At 41.6% G+C, this 7,929-nt stretch overlaps 1 long non-coding RNA gene across 1 annotated transcript; it reads left to right on the forward strand.

Annotated features, from left to right (window-relative positions):
- Positions 1 to 983: 983 nt before the first annotated feature.
- On the forward strand, positions 984 to 4,474 carry LOC133255060 (uncharacterized). Its single transcript, XR_009738855.1, has 2 exons — positions 984 to 1,217; positions 4,369 to 4,474. It is a non-coding gene; the product is annotated as an uncharacterized LOC133255060 (long non-coding RNA).
- The last annotated feature ends 3,455 nt before the right edge of the window (positions 4,475 to 7,929 follow it).

Below are 7,929 nucleotides of genomic sequence, written 5' to 3' on the forward strand. Positions count from 1 at the left end.
TTATTTAACTATAAATACTGTTTTTAGAGAAGTCTGGAGGCTTATACAGCATTTGCATTCACCTTTTCATTCAATTTCAGCAATTTCTTAGCTAATGAAGTACTCATCATAGGAATCCTTGCAGTGTGAGCTAAGGAAAGCAATGTCTGACTGCTTTAACGTTCATTGTCGTAGACTTGAATTTTTGTCCAAGCTGAAGTGTTAAGACTTAGATATGGATCCCTAAACTAAATGATCATCATTTGAATTTCTTTTCAGATTATTTTTGTCCCATTTGACCTAACATGCACTGGCCAGCTGTGGTCTTTTACATGCAGACTAACCTTTTTATACAAATTTTTGTTTAGAGGCTCAGTCGTGTCATTCTCTTTGTGACCCCATGGACTGCAACATATTACGTTTCCCTGTCCATCACCAACTCCCGGAGTTGTTCAAACTCAAGTCCATTGAGTCAGTGATACCATATAACCATCTGGTTCTCTGTTGTCCCCTTCTCCTCCCATCTTCAGTTTTTCCCAGCATCAGGGTCTTTTCCAGTGAGTCAGTTCTTCTTCACATCAGGAGACCAAAGTATTGGAGCTTCAGCCTCAGTCCTTCAAATGAATATTCAGGACTGATATTCTTTAGGATAGACTGGCTTGATCTCCTTGCTGTAAATTTTTGTTACAAAGCCCATAACGTGGGCAACCGTACAGAAAGAACTTCCTAAGCTATTGAGGAAAAAACTGGAATGGCAAATTCAAGAGAGAAAATAATTAGGAAGATATTTAAAGAAATGTTAGATGCTTTCAATAATACTTTCTTTGTGAGTTTTCTGGGCTTCCCTGGTGGCTCACATGGTAAAGAATTTGCCTGAACTTAGGGAGACCTGAGTTTAATCCCTGGATGGGGACGCTCCCCTGGAGAAGGAAATGGCAACCAATCCAGTATTGTTGCCTGGAGAATTCCATGGACAGAGAAGACTGGTGGGCTACAGTCTGTGATGTCACAAAGCTTTCTACTTATGTAGACAAATAGCTGGTGCCATTTCTGCACCTTACATAGAAGCTCCCAGGTGTCTTCATTGGAGCCCCCACTATGGCTGCCAAGGGACAAAGGGAGCTGTCTGCCCAGGAAGCCAACGGCTGTAAGGTCTGGGTACCAATGCCTAGGAGGCTGCTCCCTCTGCTGGAAGGCACAGTTGTCATTTCCACCCTGGGGACAAACCTTCCTCAAACGTGAGCAGCACCTGTTAGGCTGGGCTCTGACACAGCAGGCGTTCTCATCCCGTAGCGTGGGCCCTGCCACTTTTCCTCCTGCTTTTATCACCTTTCGCCATCTCATTCCCTATCCTGGCACCTTTTCTGAAGATTCACTGCAAACAGAAAATCCCTGAGTTTTAAACATTCCATCCATTTGTCATGTCATGGAGAGCACCATGCTTCCTGTCTTTTGAGTCAGGAAACATGCTCATTCCAACTCTGAAATCTGATCAATATAGACAAAAAGGGGAAGTCTGCTAATACCGTGTTGTGCTGACTATAGGTGGGAATCCAAAGAGCATGTTATTAAGTTAATATTACCAAAGACTATGTTCGTAATCATGCGAGAGATATATAAGCGAATAACAATTTTATTCTGTCTTCAGCTCATTTTGTGGGGGAGAATTCATATCAATAGACAATAATAAAATAAAAGGAAAGTACTTCAACTAAGATAATAGTTTTCTATGGAAACGGACTGGAAGGGAGAGTAGCTCTGCTTGCTAGCGGTGAGGAAAGCTTCAAGAAGGACTCCTCTTTTATGCCACGTCCAGCTATAAGTATGAGTCCACTGGAAGGAAGAAGGGGGCAGGGTATCCTGGGCATGAGCAAAGACAGCAGATGGGTCTTCAGTTTGAAATGTGATTGAGCTTCTACTGCTCCTTTCACATATTTCAGGTCTTTACTACAGTCCCCAAACTGCTGTATTTTTCTCTTTAATCCGGTGTTAAATTTTCCCATTTCAATTAGCCAAAGACAGCAAGTGCACTGCTCGATGCCCTTGATGTAACATTTTCTGGAGACAGCTTGAGCGCAAAAGGCAATAGGGTCCTCTCGGCTTCTCCACGTAGCTCCCAACCGAAGCTTTCCAGGAATATAACCAGATAGAGACAAGAAAGGCTACCCTCACTGTTTCCTCCAGCCCGAGGTTCCACCCATTGTGAATTATTCTAAGGTGTCAATAGGCACCATGTTTCCTTTTCCCCACGATTTTGCACTCTCTCTGCCCCCTGCTGTGACCATTTTCCCATCACCATTTAGCTCAGTTTATTTCTGCTGATTAGCAGAAATTCAAAATGTCATTTTGGAGTTCATTCCTTTAGGTAGCCTTCCCTGAATTTTCAAACCTAGCAGACCATTGCATATTAGGTGTCTCTGCTTGTACATCCATTAAACCTCATATTTCTCCTATAAAATAACACTATTATAATTTCCTGTTCAGTTGTCTCTACTTACCACCTGACGGCAGATTCCTTCAGAGTAAAGACAGTCCTCTTTATCATTAAATTCCCAACATCTACCTTAAAGCCCATGTAAAATCACTCTTCACTAAATATGTGTTAAATAAATTAATGGAATTGTGTAAAATAATACTGGGCCTTCCTGGCGGCTCAGTGGTAAAGAATCTGCCTGCCAGTGCAGGAGGCTCAGGACAGGTGGGTTGCGATCTCTGCACTGAGAAGAAACTCTCGAGAAGGAAATGGCAACCCACTCTAGCATTTTTGCCTGGGAAATCCCATGGACAGAGGAGCCTGGAGGGCTACAGTCCATGGAGTCACAAAGAGAGTTAGATGCAACCTAGTGGATAAACAATAACAACAAAATAATATTACCAATAATATCTTTGATTTATTCATCATTTGTTATTTTCAGATACTTTAATATATATTACCTCAATTTAATTTCAATATAATAATTTCTGAAAATTATTATTATCCATATTTTTGAGACAAAGTAACAGACTTGGAGAGGAAAATTGCCAGAGATTTCACTCCTTAAAATGGGGTCACTTTTGGACTCTGTGGGAGAGGGGGGGGGTATGATTTGGGAGAATGGCATTAAAACATGTATAATATCATAGGAAACAAATCGCCAGTCCAGGTTCGATGCAGGATACAGGAAGCTTGGGGCTGGTGCACTGGGATGATCCAGAGGGAGGGTATGGGGAGGGAGGTGGGAGGGGGTTCAGGATGGGGAACACGTGTACACCCGTGGCGGATGCATGTTGATGTATGGCAAAACCAATACAATATTGTAAAGTAAAAAAAAAAAAAAAAAAAAAAGAAAGCTGAGTGCCAAAAAAAAATGGGGTCACTTTGGAGCCTCTAGAAAGGATTTATTTTTCCCTAATATGCTTCAGTTTATAAATCATTTAACCTAATAACACTGCACTGCTATATTCTCTAAGAGCTCTATCAAATCCATCTTTTTTTCCCCCTGGAAATAGAAAAATGCCTTTGCCAAGAGTCAATAAACAGGTATCTCAAGTGGTTCCACCTTGAAAGGTAGACATCAGAAGCTTTGAGAAACATTTAACCTTGACATTCTTCTATCCTAATTGACAAGCCTGGTGTTGGTAACTTGCTGAGATAAGAGGGATTTTCCATGTATAATATGCAGGTCATTGGTTTTAAGTTGGGCCCGTTATAATCTATTGGAGTCCTGACAGTTCTAGGTGATATAAAGAAGAAAGATTGGTTTTATTAGGCGATTTCCCCATCTTCGGCAGTGCTACTTTAATAGATAATAATGGTTAACAACTTGATGACATTTCCCTGATTTTATTTTAGCATTTGGAAGGTGATGAATTCTAGGACTAACTAATGTTAGAATGAGCTCATCGCTCAGAACAGTGAGCCTGGGAGTTGCAAAAAAGTCCATTTTCCCTAAACTTTAGCCTCATGGCTTTAGCTTTGTTCCTCTCCAAGTACAACCTGACATTTGTGTCCTATTGGTTGAGAGCTCTTGGAAGCAATTAAGAGTACACTTGGATACCCATCCAAATATTCTAACTTAATATAGTTCAACAGAAACAGAAGGCTGAAGTGGTTTGCCAAGTTTGGAAAGAAAGTTTTTGATACCAGTTCATACTTAGAGCCAGGCTTCTATGTAATCAGCTTGGTGACCTCCTTTACTGGTTAAATTTCAGGGGCATACATAAGTTACCTTGCTCCTCAGGAGCTCCTCTAGTTTATTTTCAAATCCCAGAACTGAAAGATGGGAAGAAACCTTCATGTTATGATTAGAGATGAGATTGCAAGCAGGCACAGCAATACTCACACCTTGGCTTATGTTTATGATTCGACATACGTAATTGTAACAGATCTTCCTCTTTGGTCTTTGATAGGGTTAAGCGTGAAGGAACATCAGAGCCCTGGCCAGCTGAAAGCAGAGAAGGGAAAGCTGGTGCCCTGAGGACAAGATGGCTATTTTATACTTTTTCAAAGAGCTCCCCCTGTCTACTCCCGTTCATCTCTGTTCTTCTTCCCTTCCTTTGATCACGGAATCGCCTCTCCCCAAACTCTCTCTGCAGCTTTTATATTAGGGCTTGTCCTTCATTTATAAGGGCTGATAAGGTAGGAAGAGGGCTTCCCTGGCAGCTCAGGTGGTAAAGAATCCGCCTGCAATACAGGAGACCCTGGTTCGATTCCTGGGTTGGGAAGATCCCCTGGAGAAGAGATGGGCTACCCCATTCCAGTATTCTTGGACTTCCCTGGTGGCTCAGCTGGTAAAGAATCTGCCTGCAACGAGAGACATGGGTTCAACCCCTGGGTTGGGAAGATCTCTTGGAGGAGGGCATGCCAACCCACTCCAGTATTCCTGCCTGCAGAATCCCCATGGAGAGAGGTACTTCGCAGGCTACAGTCCATGGGGTCACAAGAGTCAGACACAACAGAGTGACTAAGCACAGCACAGCAAGGTTGGAAGAATTCTAAGAATAACCCCTAGTGACCCTTTCCTTTAAGTGTAGATGAAACTTGTGAATATGATGACATATTATCTGTGATTATCCTATGATTATATTACCACAGGTGGTGCAGTGGTAAAGAATCCACCTGCCAATGCAGGAGAGATGCAAGAGACTTGGGTTCGATCCCTGGGTCAAGAAGATCCCTGAAGGAAGAATTCTTCCTGTATTCTTCAGAATTCTTTCCTGGAAAATTCCATGGACAGAGCACCCTGGTAGGCTATAATTGATGGAGTGGCAAAGAGTTGGGCATGACTGGGCACTCACAGACATATATTACCACATACAGTAAATCCTTGAACCTAAATTAATCATGCTAATGCTTCAAAGCATAGTTTTCTCCAACTTGTGACAGACAGAAGGAGAGATCAGAGATTCAAGCACAAGAGAGATATAATGTATTGCTGTGGCTTTTGAAGGTGATGAGGGCACATGATAAGGAATACTGGTGGCCTTTGGAAGCAGAGAGTGGCTTAAGGTGTTCCGCCAGAAAGGAAATGGGAGTCTCATTCCTGTAACTACAAGCAACTAGATTCTTCTGAAAGCTGAACAAACCTGTAAGAGGATTCTTCCCAAATCCTACAGCTATGAGTCCAGTCCAGGCAACACCTTGATTTCAGCCTGTGAGACTCTAATCCGAGAACCCATTTGAACTGTCCTGGACTCCTGACCCACAGAACTCTGAGGTAACAAACGGATATCATTTTAAGCTGCCAAGCCTGTGGTAGTTGATTACAATAGAACACTAACATAAATGACAATTTCTGCCTCATTCATGGAAATATTTTCCAATTTGTACTGCAATTCACAAATACAAATTTTCAGCTGTTAAAAGACATATTGTCTATAATTTTGTTGTTAATGAAGTTTTACTATGTACTGTTCAGTTTTGATTATAAATTCTCTGTACAGGTTAAGTGCCTGCCCACAATGCAGGAGACCCAGGTTCAATCCCTGGGTTGGGAAGATCCCCTGGAGAAGGAAATGGCAACTCACTCCAATATTCTTGCCTGGAAAATCCCATGGATGGAGGAGCCTGGTAGACTACAGTCCATGGGGTCGCAAAGAGTTGGACACAACTGAGCAACTTCACTTTCTTTTTTCTTCTCTATACTTAAAATTTTTTTTTCCCCTCAAAGAGCACTGCCATATATACCTTTGTACCAATAGAGATAGTAAGCATTGAAGAGTGTGGTGATACTGAAATTATTATGTGTTTCATCATAACCATTACTATCACTTGGAGGGTCTAGGTTTTTTTTTCCAACTATAAAGTAGTTATGGGATCTTAAGAGTTGAGGGACTTTCTTAAAGATATACATGATCCACTGATGCTCAGTCTGGGTGAAAAAGAGAACTACCCCACAATAGCTCATTGATATTTTTGTGAAGGATTAGGTGGGAGGGGACTTTTAAACCTCAATTAGTTTTTGTCATCTATATCAACTTCTGGTAAACAGCAAGTTATCGAACTTTATTTTTCAGAGATGAAAACGAATCCGGGAAGGTAAAATAACCTGTACAAAACTGTACCATTGTTATGGGAGTGGAATCAATTTTAAGGGTCAGAGCTCCTTCGGTATTATGCTTTTCTATCTCTGGTCTTTTTCAGGCCTCCCAGATTATAAACTCAGTGTATCACAGTCTCAATTCTTCTAGGGCAAAGAGGATTCCCAAGAATTGAATGCATCTAAGAATTGCTTATAAAAGCCAACGGTGTCAGTATCACTCGTTATCTTTCCAGAGTCAGTGAGTTCTGGGTTATTTCAAAAAGATCCTGTCTGTGCCTTCAGAAGCAGAGAAATCACACCCATCACCCACCCGCCCCTCACCTTGAAGAGTCACCAAAAACTCCTAACATACATGCGTCTGGGTGAAAAACACATTTAAAGACCACAGGATAAATCAGTAATGTTATGTTTCTAATAACAGGAAAAAATGTGTAGAAAAAGTTTAAGATAAGAGTTAATAAAATCACTGATTGATGATCAAAGTATAATATGGTGTTTCGTTGCATCTTCCTAGCCAAGGAATTAAAAGTTAAGAATATGTGTTACAGTACTTGAACCTCATTGTACACCAGTAGCACTTGGAGGGCTTGTTAAACTACAGCTTATGAGACCACGCACCTAGAGCTCCTGGTTCAATAGACTTGGGGCAAGGCCAAGAATTGGTGGTTATAACCATCTCCTAGGTGATGCTGTGTGCCGCTCCTGTGGCAGATCTGAAAATCACACTTTGAGAAGTCCTAGGGTACTAAGACTGCTCAGCTATTTCCTTAGCAGAGACGGTAATGGCAACCCACTCCAGTACTCTTGCCTGGAGAATCCCATGGACGGAGGAGCCTGGCGGGCTGCAGTCCATGGGGTCTCGAGGAGTCAGACACGACTGAGCGACTTCACTTTCACTTTTCACTTTCATGCATTGGAGAAGGAGATGGCAACCCACTCCAGTGTTCTTGCCTGGAGAATCCCAGGGACAGGGGAGCCTGGTGGCCTGCAGTCTATGGGGTCACCCAGAGTAGGACACAACTGAAGCGACTTAGCAGCAGCAGCAGTGTGACTACAGTAGGATTTAGAGCCTTTCATAGCATCATGAGAAGTAAGGTTGTAAATAAAAACATCCCTAGGAAAAGGGCAATGGTTTATTTATTTTCCAAAAATTTACTGAGGGTTTTATATGGCTAACTACTCTTTCTGCCATCATGGATAAAGTTAATAAATCATTTCCCAATCAGAGAAAGAGGAACACAACAAAATATAATGTTTTAACTCTCAATATATATGTGGAGCACACTGTATGGTGCTACCCAAAATATCCAAAAGAATGGCTCATGAGTTGATTAACTTGCAAAAAAGCAGCCTCTACCTAGAGAAATACATATATAGACAGTATGCTAAGCACAATTCATTATTTTAACTGACATTTATACACATATTT

The sequence above is a fragment of the Bos javanicus genome, chromosome 10, assembly GCF_032452875.1.
Source record: "Bos javanicus breed banteng chromosome 10, ARS-OSU_banteng_1.0, whole genome shotgun sequence".
NCBI lineage: Eukaryota > Metazoa > Chordata > Mammalia > Artiodactyla > Bovidae > Bos > Bos javanicus.